The sequence below is a fragment of the Tachypleus tridentatus genome, chromosome 11 (assembly GCF_004210375.1).
Source record: "Tachypleus tridentatus isolate NWPU-2018 chromosome 11, ASM421037v1, whole genome shotgun sequence".
NCBI lineage: Eukaryota > Metazoa > Arthropoda > Merostomata > Xiphosura > Limulidae > Tachypleus > Tachypleus tridentatus.
In genome coordinates, this window is record NC_134835.1 from 27,802,780 (window position 1) to 27,823,304 (window position 20,525).

At 30.8% G+C, this 20,525-nt stretch overlaps 1 protein-coding gene across 1 annotated transcript in view; it reads left to right on the plus strand.

The window, feature by feature from the left end:
- Window positions 1-9,028, plus strand: part of LOC143231824 (uncharacterized) — a 29,463-nt gene extending 20,435 nt beyond the window's left edge. Inside the window, exon 3 of the mRNA XM_076466490.1 lies at window positions 8,654-9,028. The gene's annotated coding sequence lies outside the window, so the exon portion shown is untranslated. The remainder of the gene's footprint in view (window positions 1-8,653) is intronic.
- Window positions 9,029-20,525: the final 11,497 nt, after the last annotated feature.

The following is a 20,525-nucleotide window of genomic DNA, read 5'->3' on the forward strand; positions in this document are numbered from 1 at the left end:
CACCTTGGAAACCCACTGTAACTATACGAAAAGTTAGGGTCACCATGGAAACCCACTGTAACTATACGAAAAGTTAGGGTCACCATGGAAACCCACTGTAACTATGTTATTATATATATAAGTTTCGAAATGTTTATGGTTAAGTGAAAAAATTATTGATTAAAGCTATTAAAGAAAAATCATTAGAATATTTCGACAAGTTAAAATTATAAATTATTAATCTTATTAATCTATTTTTACATCAAATTGGTCTGTGGAAAAGAATTCAGTTATAAGGATCTGTGATACAATGTAACAGAAGACAACAGGTTCATAAGGATCTGTGATGCAATGTAACAGAAGACAACAGGTTCATAAGAATCTGTGATACAATATAACGAAAACAAAATGCCTCAGTTTTACTTTTGCTATTGGAAAGAACGTTAAAATAACCGTAATGTATGTAGGTTTTAATAACTGAATGAAAAAATGAATCGCGCTAGTTTTACTGAGCTTATAAGTCAGTTATGAGTCATATTAGTTTATGTGCATAAATTCAAATATATTTGGCGTTAAAGATTAATTCGAAACTTTTCAAATGAATTAAATTCAAATAATTTACATGAGCGAATGTGCTAAAAGCTTTTTTTTTTCAAGCGCCCCGGTTGTACAGCGGTAAGTCTTCGGATTTACAACGCTAAAATCAGGGGTTAGATTCCCCTCGGTGGGCTCGGCAGATAGCCCGATGTGGCTTTGCTATAAGAAAACACACACTTTTTTAAGTTTTAGAATTATAAAACTTTTATAATTAAATAAATATAAGTGTTCACTTTCGGAGTTTACAATATACTATACAAGTCTCTTTCCTTTAATTCTTAGGATCATATATATATATATCTATAAGATATTTTACACATGGCTTTTACTTATTGTACATAACCAAATTCCAAAGAGCAAACCCTATCTATGACATATTATACTATTTTTACTTTAATTTCATTAGGGTTTCAAATAAAAATTTATAGGTGGCGCTGTTTATTTGTCAACGACCATATATAGACACTTTTGAATTTGTAAAAGTTATGCTAATATATACATTTTAAAGTTACATACTCAATACCTAAACATTCGAAAATTACTAATTAGTTCTTGCTTGCTTATGATCCTAGTTTCTTCCAATAGTTGCTGGTTCGTTTATCTTAAGTTCAGAGTTAAATGCTCTGGTGCGAGATTAGGTCATGGATAGACAAGGAATGATACTTATAAAATATGAGTTTATGTTTCCAAGGTCAAGTGTACGACATCTTTCATGTGTTAACTTTCATTAAACTGACGTTTCTATAAACATATTTTATAGATATTGAATATTAGGGAAAGCAACGAGTAATATGTCTCTTTTCTTATTTTCCACTCGTGTACCTCTGTAAGCTTGTTTTTTATTTGTAGGTAACTGAGTCGGATTGTTACAGATAAAGAGTATCTGTTCGATTGAAGTTTGGAAAAAATGAACTTTACTGTGTTTACAGACATGTTTATTATTCTCTCAGTTCTTGTTATATATATATTCTGTTAATCATTTTAACAAATTATTTTTTCTTTCTCTCTCTCTTCCTGCTCGTCCCACCAACTATGCTTGCTTTCTGATGTGTAGGGGCGTTATAATGTGATAGCCACTCCTGCTATTCCTTGGTAAAAGAGTATCTCAAGTGTTGGTGTTGGATGGTGGTTTAAAAGTTGTGCAGTCCAGTAAATTAGAACGTGACGCAGCAGCAATGCATTTTTATTTTCCAAACCCAATATTATTGGTTCGATACCTGTAGTAATTACAACTATTTTATAATAAAAACATGAAAAATTCCTTTCGATTTACTGGTCGGATTCAAACACAGAATCAAAAGGACAAGTACGTATATGCAACAAGCACGCGACTCACTCTGTTTGACGGTAGTTTTGAATTGGAACCAGATAAATGGTTTCTTAGCGACAGAAACTTTTGTTTACATTTACAAATATCAGACAAAGATTCATTGATTGTTTGAAATTAAGCACAAAGATACATCCTGGTTATCTGTACTCTCCCCACCAGGGGTATCGAAACCTGGTTTCTAGTGGTGTGAGTTCGCAAACATACAGCTGCGCCACTGGGGAGGGGGCGTCAGAAAATATAAATATATAAATATCATTTTAGAAATCATGAAGCCATCATATGAACATCTGTAAAATAAAATATATATAAATATATATAAAATATTTTGTTCAGTTTCTTTTAAAAAATATCATAAATAACATAACATTTAGGGTAACCAGCATGTAGGAGAAATGTAATATACAAATACATAACTGTATCACGGCATAATAATATTACATAACTGTAATAATTTATTCCACTGTTTTTTGGTAAAATAATATCATAAGAGTTGGCGGTGGGTGTTGTTAACTAGCTGCCTTCCCTCTGGTTTATCACTGGTAAATTAAAGAGAGCAAGCGCATGTTGTTTGTTTGTTTGTTTTGAATTTGGCGCAAAGCTACTCGAGGGCTATCTGAGCTAGCCGTCCCTAATTTAGCAGTGTAAGACTAGAGGGAAGGCAGCTAGTCATCACCACCTACCGCCAACTCTTGGGCTACTCTTTTACCAACGAATAGTGGGATTGACCGTCACATTATAACGCCCTCACGGCTGAAAGGGCGAGTATGTTTGATGCGACCGGGATTCGAACCCGCGACCCTCGGATTACGAGTTGAACGCCTTTACACGCTTGGCCATGCCGGGCCTGCGTATGTTGTCCTCCAGCAACTTTGCGTGAACTTCAAAACAAACCAAAACGCACACTAATTTATGTAAAAAGCATATTAGATATCTATTTTCACTCTTGTTACGTATCAAAATATACAGTTTCGATATATTGTTGCATAATGCAATAGAGATAATTTTTAAATAATATTAAATGAAAACAGGTTGTTGAAATGTGTAATAATGATTGTTTTAATAATGCTACTATTTTATTTTTGGTCAAATAGCTGAAATACAAAGTTAATAGACATTGTTGAATTTGGATTTCCCTCCAAATCGATTACGCTGACGTCTCCCGCTAGGGTCAGCTTTGTGTGAGGAACTTCAGCAATTTATCAAATGAGTACAAGAAAAAAAAGAAATAAAAACTGATACCAACAGGTGGCGCCTCCAAACGAACAGAAGATGAAATAGAAACGTAAATATTTATTTTCATTCTGAATAATAAACTTTGAAATATTTTCTTATGGATGAAACTTGACAAAATAGTTCACAATTTCGTATTCACACGTAAAATATTTATTTTGAAATTTGTCCTCAGAACTGATAACTCACACTGTTGTAGATAAACGTATTAATAGCTGGTTATTCAGTTCCCAATGGATTATTTTTAAATGGCATTACAGATGGAGAGATATTTTGAAAGCATATAACAACAAGCATTTTAATTTCATTAAAGTAACCTTGAAGACAGATAGATATAATCACTGTGTGGGCTAAACTAGAGAAATCATTTGTGAAATAAGGGGATATGCAGAACTCAGAAACTTACCGTTAATATATATAATGAAAACAAAACGAAGTCGGAAAACAGTGTTTTTGTATTGATAAATATTTAGAAATCACGTGTAAACTATAACTAAAGACAAGCTTTCTATGTTGTTTACATTTAATCAAATGTAAGAAATCAATAACAGACATTTTAGATAGTATATATTTTCATTAAAAATTCTTATCTCGATTATGCGTTACTTTGAAACACATTTAAATATAGATATGCATGTAACTTATCAGAAAATTTCCATATCCCAACTGACAAGGCCCGACATGGTCAGGTGGTTAAGGCAATCGACTCATCATCTGAGGATCGCGGGTTCGAATCCTCGTCATACCAAACATGCTCGCCCTTTAAGCAGTGGGATCGTTATAAACTTAAGATCAATCCCACTATTCGTTGATAAAAGATAGCCTAAGACGTTAACGGTGGGTGGTGATGACTAGCTGCCTTCCCTCTAGTCTTACACTGCAAAATTAGGGACGGCTAGTGCAGATAGTCATCGTGTAGGTTTGCGCGAAATTCAGAACAAACCCAACTGTCATAATTATTTTGCTTGGCATGGCAGACACAAAACCTTTCACCTTTGACATAAAATTACCTTTTTATTTGATATTTTTAACGGTTAACAGATAAATAGAGGAAGTCCAACCTCTCCTCTGTAAGTCCTTGTGACAGTTTTCAAACTCCTTGTGGGAGTCTTCTTCCACATCTATCATCTGGAACCATTGTTCAACTCTCACATGTAAAGAGGAATTTTTCGATATCTGGTTTTGTTTTTCGTACATGTCTCGTTTTACTGCTGAACTTAAGTATCGAGTCTGGACAAAACGAACAGTACGAAATCTTGTCGTTTGTAGTTTCAGTTCTGTTTTTACTTTTAGTATATATTACTTTTATGTAAAAAAGCATTACATACTGACTTCCAGTCATAGAAGCACAAAATATAGACATATATTATGTTTTGTACAGTTATTAATAATAAAACTTTCAGTGAATTGAAAACATATGGAAATGTTGTTTTTTTAAATATATTGCATCTCCTTTGAAACTTGACTCCAAACACATGAAAGTGTTTATATAGACACGTACTGGCTTGACTAACTTTGTTTTTTCTTCCATAGATCCGTGCTAACGGAACAATGCTTAAGATCTGGTATTGAAAAAATGGTTTTTACTCTTATGTGTGTAGTTTGTAAGATGAGACTTAGTGATTCACAATGAATAATATCAGTTGAAGATTTTGGGTTCTATCACAGTGGATACTGTGCAACAGAACGTTATATACTTTTAGATGTATCTTTAACACCTAATCTGACTTAAATAACGCTTCCAAGTTTATTGAGGTACGCCCTAAACGGCTTGTAAGTTTGGTAACTGAACTACAATCCGAAAGCTGCGTTTAGTAATACTTGTAACTGTGGTGAGCTATGATTAAGCTGCTTTGAATAACGCTTGAAAGCGTGGTGAACCACTTTCTAATTCTGTCTTAATTAAACATCACTTGTGAGTTTGATGACCTACGTTAAATAACGTTTTTAAGTGTGATGAGACACGCCTAAGCCACAGTAAAACTTTAATGCTTGGGTGAGTCAGTCCTACATAAGGCACATTGTAAATAAAGTTTTCAAACTGGGTTGGTGAGGCATAAACTAAACTATTTTAATTAAAACTTGAAAATTTGTTGTAAAATAGCAAAACTGGCCTGATTGGGTTAGTGTTAAGAATTATCTTAATATCTTCACGATCCAAGATAAATGTTTGAAACAAGAGAGAAATAATAATATTATTGAACTGTCAAGCATTAGGCTAAAACAGTTTTGTGTCAGTATGATTTTATTTAAATATAAATATCTTAAAATTAAATATATGCAAACAAATCAAAGAACTGATAAACGAAACTTCTCTCACACAATACGCTTCTTATTTAAAACAAGTACTGACCGTATATATTAAATAATAATTACTTCTCCTTACAGAAGAACTGATAGATGAAAACCCCTCTCACATGATACGATTCTTATTTAAAACAATTACTGACCGTATACATTAAATTATAATTACTTTTTCTTGCAAAAGAACTGATAGATGAGAACTCCTCTCACATGATACGCTTCTTGTGTAAAACAATTACTGACCGTATACATTAAATTATAATTACTTCTTGTAACAGAAGCTGTACTGATACCGCAGATTATGGAACAATAATTTAATACGTTGATCAGCAAACACACTTTTCAGAAAAATTCCAACAAGCGTTTTACACGTTATTAAAACCACACCTCCAAAGACGTCTGTAGTTTTAATTGTGTTTCACATAAAGTGAAAGAAATCATGGTATCTTCATCTTTAAACAAATGAAAAATATAAACTTTTGAACTTGACACCAAATTCGTAAGTCTTTCTCGGGTACAACATTTAAACTACAGATTTTAAAAACGCGACCAATGTTGTTCTTCTTGTGTACAAACAATATTTTTATATATTAGCATAAATTATGAATCTACTCAACGCATTATGTCTTCGGCAAATTCATATCACTTGATACGATTGTGTATATTAATATATGCAATATTAATATAATTTAACTTTTCCTGTGTAAACTTGCTTATCCAAGAACAGGATACGATAAAACAAGATATGCGCAGTGCGTAATTACTAGAGTATTCAATAGTAATTTCCTATCTTAGTAATTCGTGACATGAGACATGTGTGCATGACAAGCTCGAGATTTGAGGACGTTACCAGCGTTTTAGTAGACTACAAGGAAAGCACGTGACAACGACAGCATTCGACCAATCGAGGCTAGAGGTGAGAGAGGAGTTACTGCTGACATTGAACTGATCTGGAACATATGTGTAGATCCGTGAAGACTCCATGTAGTAGTAATAACTAATAAACAAGTACAGATATAAGCACATTTATGTGGGACAGGCACGTGACAGAGAAACACAGTATTGTAAATCCTCTAGCTGGTTGAACGTCCACTTGAACTCCATTGTTAAACTATAAACAAGGCAGAATAGATGAATGATCTTTAAAATTAACTTGTCGCATAACCTTGATTATTATTTTGTGTGCCACTTTCCAAGAATAAAATTCCTTAGTTTAAGGACTAGAGAAAGATTTATACGCTAAGAGAACTGCATAACTAGTGATCCAGTCACAATACTGTGAGAGAAATGAAGTAATTAATGATAGTTTTGCTCACAAAACAAAGTTAAGTCCGTGATATTTAATGTTACACGAAATGAGTACGAACATTATAATGTCTAGGTGAGTCAGCAATAGGTTTATCTTGAAATTTGGAGTTACTTCTTCCATGATGATCAGAACGTACACATATCTTCGTTTATTTCTATTTAAATCCAAGTATACACAGTGAGCTGACTCTCTTCTCCCCTTTACGTGTATCAGAACTCGGTTTTTGGAGTTGTAACTCTAAAAACACACCGCTGTGCCACTGAGGAACTAAGTGTAGAAAAAAACATCGTATATTTTTGCACGAAAACAACAACTAACAAACAATAGAATAAAAAGTTCTACATCAGCAGAAGCAGACTAAACATATATTGTTGTGTACCAAAAGAAACAGTCTAAAATATATTGTTGTGTACCAAAAGAAACAGTCTAAAATATATTGTTGTTATCACTAGAAACAATCTAAAATATATTGTTGCTATCAGTAGAAACGGACTAAAATATATTGTTGTTATCAGTAGAAAAAGACTAAAGATATATTGTTGTGTATCAGAAGAAACAGTCTAAAAATATTGTATATCAGTAGAAACAGACTAAAACATATTGTTGTGTATCAGTACAAACAGACTAAAATATATTGTTGTGTGTAAGTACAGACTAAAAATGTATATTTTATATCAGTATAAACAGATTAAAAATATATTGTTTTATGTTATTACAAACAGACTAAAATATATTGTTGCGTATCAGTAGAACTCAGAAAACACACACACACACAGTGGAAAAAAGAATAAAAAATATATTGTTTTATTTATCAGTGAAAACAGACTGAACATAAATTCGTTAATCTCTTAATAAATTATTGATTATGAGTAATATAATAAACATATGATATAGTAAGTAAATGATACAACAAATTATATTTAGATATAACATCAAAATAACCACATTTATAAAATATATTAGATGTTGCTATATTACTCAAAGATGGGTGAAATAAATATTCTGAAATACTTTACACTAAACAATTGTTTATTACCACTTTAAAGTGAATTATTACAAAAAAACTGCCCTCCTTCAGCGGTAATTCTTAGGTACTTATAACTCTATAAATAGGATTTCGATTCCCGCGGTGGGCAGCGCACAGATATTCCTTTGTGTATGTTTGCGCTTAACAACAATCAAAATAGAAAAACCGATCAACTGACAAACGTATGACGTCATCAATCTACGTAGATGGAACAAAGTGTTTTCAAATAGACAGTACTATAAGTTCTGTGCAGTGCACTATATAAATTATTTATGTTATCATGAATTAGGCGTTTGAATGGAACGTGATATTATCAGATAAACTACTCTAAATAATACTTTTCTGTGATACAGGACATTGTTCACTATTTATTACACACATGGCAAATAAAACCTCTCGTCAGAGCACACGAAAACCAACTAAAATGCTTTTTGCTATACTAAGTGAACTAAATATTCATACTGTGTATATCTGTCCATGTGATTGCTATTATTTAAATTTATTATATGAATAATTAAGTCAGATCAGTTTTACCTTGAAAACCTGAAAGATTTTCGGTCTTTCGTGTACTTTAGTGTGCGACTTTGTCAGTATGTATTAAAATTTTTCACTTTATATATTACAATGTTATATACGTTTCATCATTGTTTTTATTGTGAACTCAATCACACGTTTCAATCTGGTTTGCATTAAAACCTTTTTTTTTTTTCAAGATCGAGCTATGCTCGAAAGCCTACTTCGAAATCCTCTATTGGCCAATCGAATACTAAAATTGGATTTTCCAGAAAAGAGCAATTCCGATTCGCTAGAACATAAGAATTGAATTTAAAAACAAAGCACAAGATCGTAGCTTATTTCATCTTTTTTTTTTTTCTAGTATGGAGGTTGAATTCTGATGTTCAGATGAGAATTTGATGCGTTTGGGATTGATGAATGGAGAGAGAGAGGAATGTCCATTTTGTATCCATCACAGGTATCTAAACATGTTTTTAAGTCCAAAGACGAGCCTATGAGATGCAAAGCAGTTGTAGAAAGTGTTTATTTAAACCTGGTATTCACGACTACAGAGAATTATGTGAAATTAAATTCAATGTAATTCCTAAGCTCGGAGTGACGAACAGCGATGATACTTTATAATGATCAGTAAATACATTGTACATTAAAAAAATGTGTAAACCTATTAATTAACCAAATGAAATTGTAATGTTTATGTAAAAATATCAAAAAAAGTTAAATAAATAAGTAAAAGCTTTACATGAACCGGTTTACTAAGTGTTATACGGTCCGGCATGCTCAGAAGGTCAGGTCGCTCGACTCGTCATCTGAGGGTCGCTGGGTCGAATCGTCGTTACACCAAACATGCTCACCATTTCACCCATGGGGATCTTATAAGATTAAACTCCTCTCACACTATACGTTTCTTATTTAAAACAATTACTGACCGTATACATTAAATTATAATTAGATCTTCTTACAGAAGAAATGATAGATTAAACTCCTCTCACATTATACGTTTCTTATTTGAAACAATTACTGACCGTATAAATTAAGTTATAATTAGATCTTCTTACAGAAGAAATGATAGATGAAACTCCTCTCACATTATACGTTTCTTATTTAGAACAATTACTGACCGTATACATTAAATTATAATTAGGTCTTCTTACAAAAGAAATGATAGATTAAACTCCTCTCACATTATACGTTTCTTATTTAAAATAATTACTGACCGTATAAATTAAATTATAATTAGATCTTCTTACAGAAAAATGATAGATTAAACTCCTCTCACATTATACGTTTCTTATTTAAAACAATTACTGACCGTATACATTAAATTATAATTAGGTCTTCTTACAAAAGAAATGATAGATTAAACTCCTCTCACATTATACGTTTCTTATTTGAAACAATTACTGACCGTATAAATTAAGTTATAATTAGATCTTCTTACAGAAGAAATGATAGATGAAACTCCTCTCACATTATACGTTTCTTATTTAGAACAATTACTGACCGTATACATTAAATTATAATTAGGTCTTCTTACAAAAGAAATGATAGATTAAACTCCTCTCACATTATACGTTTCTTATTTGAAACAATTACTGACCGTATAAATTAAGTTATAATTAGATTTTCTTACAAAAGAAATGATAGATTAAACTCCTCTCACATTATACGTTTCTTATTTAAAATAATTACTGACCGTATAAATTAAATTATAATTAGATCTTCTTACAGAAGAAATGATAGATTAAACTCCTCTCACATTATACGTTTCTTATTTGAAACAATTACTGACCGTATAAATTAAGTTATAATTAGATCTTCTTACAGAAGAAATGATAGATTAAACTCCTCTCACATTACACGTTTCTTATTTGAAACAATTACTCACCGTATAAATTCAGTTATAATTAGATCTTCTTACAGAAGAAATGATAGATGAAACTCCTTTCACATGGTTTCTCTCATTATTATAATCGGAGCTCAGATGTGTTTGATATTTCTCTTTTTATTATAAACAAAGATCGGTTTATATTTAATATTTTTGTTTTTCGTAGAATCTAATATCAGAATGTGTTTGATATATCTCTCATTATTAGAATCTAAGATCTGATATGATTAATATTTATCTTTTTAACAAAAAACAAAAACAGCATATGTTTGATATTTCTCTCATTATTAGAAATTGAGATCAGATGTGTTTCATATCTCTTTTTTTATTATAAACGATGGTCAGTTTATATTTAATGTTTTTCTCATTCATAGAATGCAATATCAGCATGTGTTTAACATTTCTCTTATTATTAGAATCAGACATCAGATTTGTTTAATATTTCTCTTTTTATAACAAACTAAGACAGAATATGCTTGATATTTCTCTCATGATTAGAATCTGATATCAGATGTGTATATTATTTCTTTTTTTTATAAGAAACTAAGACAGCATACGTATGCTTGATATTTCTCTAGTTATTGGAAATTGAGATCACATGTGTTTGATATTTTTCTTTTTATTATAAACGAAAATGAGTTTATATTTAGTAATATTTTTCTTTCGTAGAATCTAATATCAACATGTGTTTGATATTTATCTCATGATTAGAATCTGATATCAGAGGTGTATATTATTTCACTTTATTTATAAGAAAACTTATATTTGATATATCTCTCATAACTAACATCTGAAATAATATATTTTTGACATTTCTCATTTTATAAAACCATGATCAGTTTATATAAAATGTTTGTCTCTTTCGTAGAATTTAATATCAGCATGTGTTTGACGTTTCTCTCATGATTTGAGATCAGATGTGTATATTATTTTTCTGTTTTATAACAATCTATGTGAGACTGAGCTTGATATTTCTCTCATTGTTAAAATCTGAATCATATGTGTTAAATATTTATCCTTTTATTATAAACAAAGATCAGTTTACATTTAATATTTTTCTTTCGTAAAATATAATATAAGCAGGTGATTGATATTTATCTCATAATTAGAATCTGAGGTGAGATATGTATATTATTTCTCTTTTTCATAACAAACTAAGACATCACATGCTTGATACTTTTCTCATTATTAGAATCTGAGATTGGAGGTTCTTGATACTTCTCTTTCTCTTATAAACCAAGACCAGTTTACATTTAATATTTTTCTTTCGTAGAATGTAATATTAGCATGTTTTTGATATTTCTCTCATTATTAGAATGCGAAAGCAGTTGTGTTTAATATTTTTCTTTTTTATAAGAAATTAAGATACCATATCGTTAATAGTTCTCTCATTACTAAAACAAGAGATCAGATGTGTTTGATATTTATATTTTTACAATAAATTAAGGTCAGTTTATATTTAATATTTTCTTCTTTCGTAGCATCTAATAACAGCAAGTGTTTCATATTTCTTTCATGATTAGAATCTGACATTAGATATGTATATTATTTCTCTTTTTTATAATGAACTAAGACAGCATATGCTTGATATTTCTCTTATTATTAGTGTCTGAGAGCAGAAGTGCTTGATATTTCTCTTTTTATAATAAACAAAGATCAGTTTACATTTAATATTTTTCTCTTTCTTAGAATCTGATATCAGCATTTTTTATGTTTCTCTAATTAATAGAATCATAAATCACATGTATTTAATATTTCCATTCTTATTATAAACCAAGGCCAGTGTATATTTAATATTTTCTTTAGGAGAAGCTAAAATAAGCATGTGTTCGATATCTCTCTCATTATTAGAATCTGAGATCATACATGTATTGTTTTCGTAAGAGACTAAGACAAGAATTTGCTTGATATTTTTCTAATTATTAGAATCTGTGATTAGATATGTTTGATATTTCTCTTTTTATTATAAACCTTGAACAGTTTATATTTAATATTTTTCTCATTCGTAGAATGTAATATCAGCATGTTTTTTATATTTCTCTCATTATTAGAATCTGAAAGCAGATGTGTTTAATATTTCTCTTTTTTAATAAGAAACTAAGATATTATATCGTTAATAATTCTCTCCTGATAGAAAAATAAATCAGATGTGCTTGATATTACTGTTTTTTACTCTAAACCAAGGTCAGTTTATATTTAATATTTTCTTCTTTCGTAGCCTCTAATATCAGCGAGTGTTTGATATTTCTCTCCTGATTAAAATCTGACTTTAGATGTGTGTATTATTTTTCCTTTTTATAATGAACTAAGACAGCATATGCTCAATATTTCTCTTATTATTAGTGTCTGAGAGTAAAAGTGCTTGATATTTCCCTTTTTATAATAAACAAAGATCAGTTTACATTTAACATTCTTTATCTTTCGTAGAATTTAATATTTTATAAGATACAGAGTTAGCACATGCTTGATATTTCTCTCTTTATTACAATCTGAGATTATATGTGTTTAATATTTCTTTTTTTTTTATAACCCAAGATCAGTTTACATTTGATACTTTTCTTTCTTAGAATATAATATCAGCTGGTGATTGATATTTCTCTCATTATTGGAAACTGAGATCTCATGTGTTTCATATTTCTCTTTTTATTATAAACGAAAATCAGTTTATCTCTGGTATTCTTTCTCTTTCGTAGAATTTAATATCAGCACGTATTTGATGTTTCTCTCATAACTAAAATCTGAGATCAGATGTATATATTATTTCTCTGTTTTATAAGAATCTATGAGAGACTGTGCTTAATATTTCTCTCATTATTAAAATCTAAGTCATACGTGTTCAGTATTTCTCTTTTTATTGTAAACCAAGATCAGTTTACATTTGATACTTTTCTTTCTTAGAATATAATATCAGCAGGTGATTGATATTTCTCTCATAATTAGAATCTGAAGTTAGATGTGTTTGATATTTCTCTTTTTAATATAAACCAAGATAAGTTTATATTTAATTTTTTTCATTCGTAGAATGTAATATAAGCATGTATTTGATTTTTCTCTCATTGTTAGAATCTGATAGCAGATGTGTTTAACATTTTTCTTTTTAATAAGAAACAAAGATATCATATGCTTGATATTTCTCTCATTATTAGAATTTGAGATCAGAAGTGTTTCATATTTCTCTTTTTATTATAAACGAAAAGAACTTATATTTAATATTTTTCTGTTTTGTAGAATTTAATATCAGCATGAGTTTGTTATATCTCTCATGATTAAAATCTGAGATGGGATGTGAATATTATTTCTCTTTTTCATAAGAAACTAAGACAGCATATGCTTCATATTTCTCTCATTATTAGAATCTGAGATCAGATGTGTTTGATATTTATTTTTTGTAATTAAAGAAGATTAGTTTGCATTTAAAATTTTTCTCATTCCTAGAATGTAACATCAGGACGTCTTTATTATTTCTCTTATTATTAGAATTTGAGATCAGATGTGTTTAATATTTTTCTTTTTTATAACAAACTAAGACATCATATGCTTGATACTTCTCTCATTATTAGAATCTGAGATTGGATATGCGTGATATTTCTCTTTCTCTTATAAACCTAGACCAGTTAAGATTTAATGTTTTTCTTTCGTTAGGTATAATGTCAGCATGTGATTGATATTTCTCTAATTATCAGAATCTGAGATCAGATGTGTTTAATATCCTTTTTTATTATAAACCATGAACAGTTTAAATTTAATATTTTTCTCATTCGTAGAAGATAATATTACCGTGTTTTCCATATTTCTCTCATTATCAGAATCTGAAAGTAGATATCATATCGTTAATATTTCTCTCATTATCAGAATCTGAAAGTAGATATCATATCGTTAATAATTCTCTCATTATCAGAATCTGAAAGTAGATATCATATCGTTAATAATTCTCTCATTATCAGAATCTGAAAGTAGATATCATATCGTTAATAATTCTCTCATTATCAGAATCTGAAAGTAGATATCATATTGTTAATAATTCTCTCATTATCAGAATCTGAAAGTAGATATCATATCGTTAATAATTCTCTCATTATCAGAATCTGAAAGTAGACATCATATCCATAATAATTCTCTCATTATCAGAATCTGAAAGTAGATATTATATTGTTAATAATTCTCTCATTATCAGAATCTGAAAGTAGACATCATATCGTTAATAATTCTCTCATTATCAGAATCTGAAAGTAGATATCATATCTTTAATAATTCTCTCATTATCAGAATCTGAAAGTAGATATCATATCGTTAATAATTCTCTCATTATCAGAATCTGAAAGTAGATATCATATCGTTAATAATTCTCTCATTATCAGAATCTGAAAGTAGATATCATATCGTTAATAATTCTCTCATTATCAGAATCTGAAAGTAGATATCATATCGTTAATAATTCTCTCATTATCAGAATCTGAAAGTAGATATCATATCGTTAATAATTCTCTCATTATCAGAATCTGAAAGTAGATATCATATCGTTAATAATTCTCTCATTATCAGAATCTGAAAGTAGATATCATATCGTTAATAATTCTCTCATTACTAGAAAAAGAGATTAGATGTGTTTGATATTTCTGTTTCTACGATAAACTAAGGTCAATGTATATTTAATATTTTCTTTTTTTGTAGCATATAATATCAGTAAGTGTTTGATATTTCTCTCACAATTAGAATCTGACATCAGATGTGTATATTATTTCTCCTTTTTATGATGTTTTCAGACAGCATATGCTTGATATTTCTCTCGTTATTAATGTCTGAGAGCAGAAGTGATTGATGTTTCTCTCATTATTAGTGTCTGAGAGCAGAAGTGATTGATATTTCTCTTTTTACAATGAACAAAGATCAGTTTACATTTAATATTTTTCTCTTTTGTAGAATCTAATATCAGCATATTTTTAACTTTCTCTCGTTAATAGAATAAGAGATCAGATGTTTATATCATTTCTCTTTTTATAAGAATATAAAAAGCATATGCTTAATATTTCTCTTATTATTAGAATCTGAGATCAAATATGTTTGATATTTCTCTTTTTTATTATCAACCAAAATCAGTTTACTTGTAATATTTTTCTCCTTCGTAAAATATAATATCAGCAAATGTTTGATATTTCTCTCATGATTAGAATCTGACATCAGATGTGTATATTATTTCTCTTTTTTATAATAAACTAAGACAGCATATGTTTGATATTTCTCTCATTATTAGTGTCTGAGAGCAGAAGTGATTGATATTTCTCTTTTTATAATAAACAAAGATCAGTTTACATTTAATATTTTACTCTTTCATGGAATCTAATATTAGCATGTTTTTATCTTTCTCTCATTAATAGAATCAGAGATCAGATGTGTTTATTATTTTTTATATAAGAAACCAAGACAGCATATGCTTGATATTTCTTTCATTATTAGAATCTGAGATCAGATGTGTTCATATTCTGCTCTTTGCTAGAATCTAATGCCATATTTCAACATATGTGTTACACTCCTCTTTTTGTTAGACTGTGAAATCATCGGTGCCTGACATTTTTCCTTTTAATAAAATATAATATTAGCTCATCTTTTATATTTATCTGTTTACGAGAATGAAAGAACACCATATGTTTGCTGCTACCATGTTTATTCAAATATGAAATTAGCCTATCTTTGATATTTCACTCTATATTCTGAAGTAAGATCAACATATATTCGATATTTCTTTTTATTAAATTTAAGATCAATATATGTTTGGTATTTCCCTCTTTTCTAGATCTAATATCAGCGTGTCTGTTATCACTGAGATCAAATAGACTCGAGAGAAAAATCTAAACATCTTGGGAAAGGCCTATCGTGAAGAAGTACTTTAAAAATAAACATAACAAAACTGTACGAGTGAACCAGTTTCCTCAGTAGTTTGTTGGTAACCAAAAGTATGAGCAAGTACAAGACTGTTGCGCATGATCGTAATTTTAAGGTTCGAGGGTAAAAAAGCAAATACCTCATACGCACCGAAATTCCAAGCAATTATTTTCTCAAATTAATAATTACGTTCACCTCATCTAATTGGTTAGTGGTAATTTAACTCATATTTAACTTTTACCATCGTTGATTTAAATCGTGACGAAAAAATTATATCACTTCACTATATTATAATTGGTTTATTAATTTCGTCAAAAGGCCGCAATATTGATCGCATTTCATTCTCTGTCTAATCTTCCTGAAGAATCATTGAAGATTTTTCATCTTCATGACGTATTACCAGAATAATTTATTCTTTCTCAGAAGTACATCTTCGATCCAATGTTACGTTGCCCAGCAGGTTCGAATCCCCGTCACACCACACATGCTCGCCCTTTCAGCCGTGGGGACGTTATAATGTCACGGTCAGTCCTACTATTCGTTGGTAAAAAGAGTAGCCCAAGAGTTGGCGGTGGGTGGTGATGACTAGCTGCCTTCCATGTGGTCTTATGCTGCTAAATTAGACAAGGCTAGCGCAGATAGCTCTCTTGTAGCTTTGTGGGAAATTCTAAACAAACAAACATACCTACGTTATGATATCTATATATAATATTTTACAATTTTACTAAAATATATTTCAATATTTTTTTAAATAAATACACACAAAATGATACTTTAAATATTATTCTATAATATTTAATAGTAATTATATGTTATGAGTTATCGTTATGGATACTATTATTAAATTGAGAATTATCAAATAAATGACAGTAGGATATTTGTTTGGCATGTTGTTGTTTTATTATTAAGTACAAAGTTATACAATGGGCTATCTGTGCTCTGCACACCACAAGTATCGAAACCCGGATGTATGTCCGCAGACATACCGTTGAGTCACTGAAGGGGGGGGCTTGGTTGGTATAAGTGAGAAAACTGAAGTCGGGTGTCGAAATAGAACACACAAATAGCTAGCTGTTTTAGTTGCGCCATCTATTTTACTTTCTCAAAACTACAATGTACTTTTATTATTTCACAGTAGCGTCCTCGTGGAATAACAATAAATCTGTAAGCTTATACAGCTAGAAAACCGGAATTTCGATACCTGTGGTGGACAGAGTACAGATAGCCTCTTGCATAACTTTGTGCTTAACAGACGAATAAAACATTTAACAGCGTATAAAATATAAATGATTTGTGTTATTTGAGGTGTAACAGAAATATTCGTTGAAAACATCACGCATACTGATTTGGTGAAGAATGTTAAATCTTTGACACCGAATCTCTCTACTATGTACCAGCAGCGACTCTTTTGTTCACTTCAAGTACTAACCTCGTTTAAACATTTAGAATAGTTCAAGAGTTATAAATTGTTATAGTGAGAACAGAAAACGTTTTCTTTCGCAAGCGAAATAATGGAGACTAAATAGTCCTTGTTCAGATTAAAGGAATTTAACAAAAACAATATAAAAAACTGTTTAACAAATAAGTTAAAACTATTAAATTATAACTGTTCTGAAATGGTTTTGTAAAAAATAAAACAACTTAAAGTAGTGCCAAAAACGTTATTGCTAATAATTACTTATTTCTGACGGCCCGGCATGGCCAGGTGGGTTAAGGCGTTCGACTTGTAATCAGAGGGTCGCAGGTTTGAATCCCCGTCACACCACACATGCTCACCATTTAAGCCGTGGGGTCGTTATAATGTTACGGTCAATCCACTATTCTTTAGTAAAAGAGTAGCCCAAGAGTTAGCTGTGGATGGTGAGAATTAGCTGCCTTCCCTCTAGCATTACACTGCTAAATTAGGGGCGGCTAGCGCAGATAGCCCTCGGGTAGCTTTGCGCAAAATTAAAAAAACAAACAAAACAATACTCACATCTGTTAATCTTCGAATTAAAAACTTCATCTGGTTCCATTTTTAAGTGTTCTGCGAACTTATAAAACAGGCGATTAAGCATTTTAAAAGTACAAATCAGAAATCTATTAAAACTATTTAGTCATTCTTGTTTATTCGTATATTGTGTGACTCGTGCAAGAAAACTAGTTGAGATGACACAACTCGCCACAAGATACATTCACTTCTAACAAATGTATGTATAATATTCTTTACTGTTTTTTGTTGCGTGTCTAATTAATATAGAAAAATAACTATTTAATAGGATAGTTACAGCGGTATGTCTACGGATTTATAACCTTAAAATCAGTGGTTCGATTCCCCTCGGTGGGCGCAGCATATAGCTCCATGTGGTTTTGCTGTAAGAAAACTTTTACACACACATTTAATAGGAAGTAATTTGGCCCGGCATGGCCAAGTACGTTAAGGCGTTCAACTCGTAATCCGAGGGTCGCGGGTTCGAATCCCAATCGCACCAAACATGCTCGCCCTTTCAGCATTATAATATGACGGTCAATCCCATTATTCGTTGGTAAAAGGGTAGCCCAATAGTTGGCGGTGGGTGGTGATGACTAGCTACCTTCACTCTATTCTTACACTACTAAATTAAAGATGGCTAGCGCAGATAACCCTCGCATGGCTTTGCGCGAAATTCAAAACAACTCAAACTTTCCTAGAAGTGTTTTCTCATAAATCTTAAGGTGTTTCTTATATATCTTAAGTGTAGTGTTCCACATATTAAAGTGTTTTCTCATATATCTTAAGGTGTTTCTTATATATCTTAAGTGTAGTGTTCCACATATTAAAGTGTTTTCTCATATATCTTAAGGTGTTTCTTATATATCTTAAGTGTAGTGTTCCACATATTAAAGTGTTTTCTCATATATCTTAAGGCGTTTTTTATAGGAATTAAAATGTAGTCTTGAATTTTTCGTAAGATTACTGGTACATTGATTTATTCAGTGGTACAACTGGTAGGCATTCTAAGGCTCCAGATCAAACATAGGGTGTATATCACCACTTCATCTTATAATGTGGGCAGGTTTCCTTGGAAACATTCTTTAGAGAACTTATTGGTCAGCTGCATACGACACTGATGGTTTGTTCTGTTGAGGTAACCAGAACAGACACAGTGAAATATGAGACAGAGTTCTCGTAGATGAAGACCGGACTTCTGGAGTTATATATCATTACGTTAGGATTCTTGTTCGTAAGGTTGTGTGAGACATCGAAAGTTAATAGTGTTGTGGAAGTGCTGTGACTTCTCATTTCTCATAATATTTGATTATTATTATTTCAATGGATTAGATAGTTAACATTTAAAGTGTTATATGTATATACTGATAGATTACACTCATAATAAAAGTTGAATTTATTATGTTGCATTACAAAGCTCGTACAAATACAAATATTGAATTCTTACGCTAAACTTTTCGAGGTTAAACATCCTAGACCAATGGTTTTCAATCTATGGTCTGTCAAGCACTTATGATCAGCGGGCTTCCTTTAGATGATCCGTGGATATAGATTATGTACTTCGGTAAATTAAATGGTGACATAGTGCATAGATCTTAGTATGTTCTATGTTCTCTGAATTAAAAATAAGATCATGTGGTTCACGAGCACAAACGTTTGAGTACCTCCCATCGTACCAGACAACATGTTTGTTTTTTTACTTTCTTCCTGATGCTTCTGTCCGTCAGCAATACTTAATTTATTTTGATCGTGTGAGTTTGTCAGGATTACTATACTTTTATAATTGAACTTTGTTTTTCTCATCACATGATTTCAATGCTCATATTGCTATCCATTTGGTGTTTACTAGTATGTCCTCGTGACAATGTCCTTTAGTTGACATGTAAAGGACTAGGAAAAGAAATACACCTGGCCTTCTATATCAGTCTAGACTCTTAGTTGACTCAAGAAGCTTATTCGTAACCAAAAAGATCCAAAGTGTAATATTTATGATACACATATTTGACTGTATTTGTTAGGATAGAAACCACTACATCTGGCAAAAGAGAGGAGCTAACTTCTCAAAAGAAAAGAATGAAAATATGGGACACAGAATATGGAAGACTTCATTGGCTCCTCTTCAGTTAAAGGGACAAATACATTTTCAATGGTATATGCATAGCTGAGCGAGATAAGCAGAGCCACGATTGGTCCATGAAGAGTGTTATTCTGGACATGAAGGCAGTAGTGAGCGTTTCTAGATAGTTTATCAGGTTTAGTTCTTTCAAGGATGTCCTAAGTAGAAAGGTGAGATGAATCTTATTCATAGGGAAGGAGGGTACATTGCTAAGAACCAGACAAAGAATCCTCACGTTTCACATTTGTGCCTATCATAGCTCAGGTAGACCCTTGAGTAATCATCAACATCGAGAGAACCTGGTTAGAATTTTTCAAACGTTCGAGAAAGTCCATGTGTATGAAAGACATGCCAGAGGTGCATATTTTCTAGCACCCTTGTAC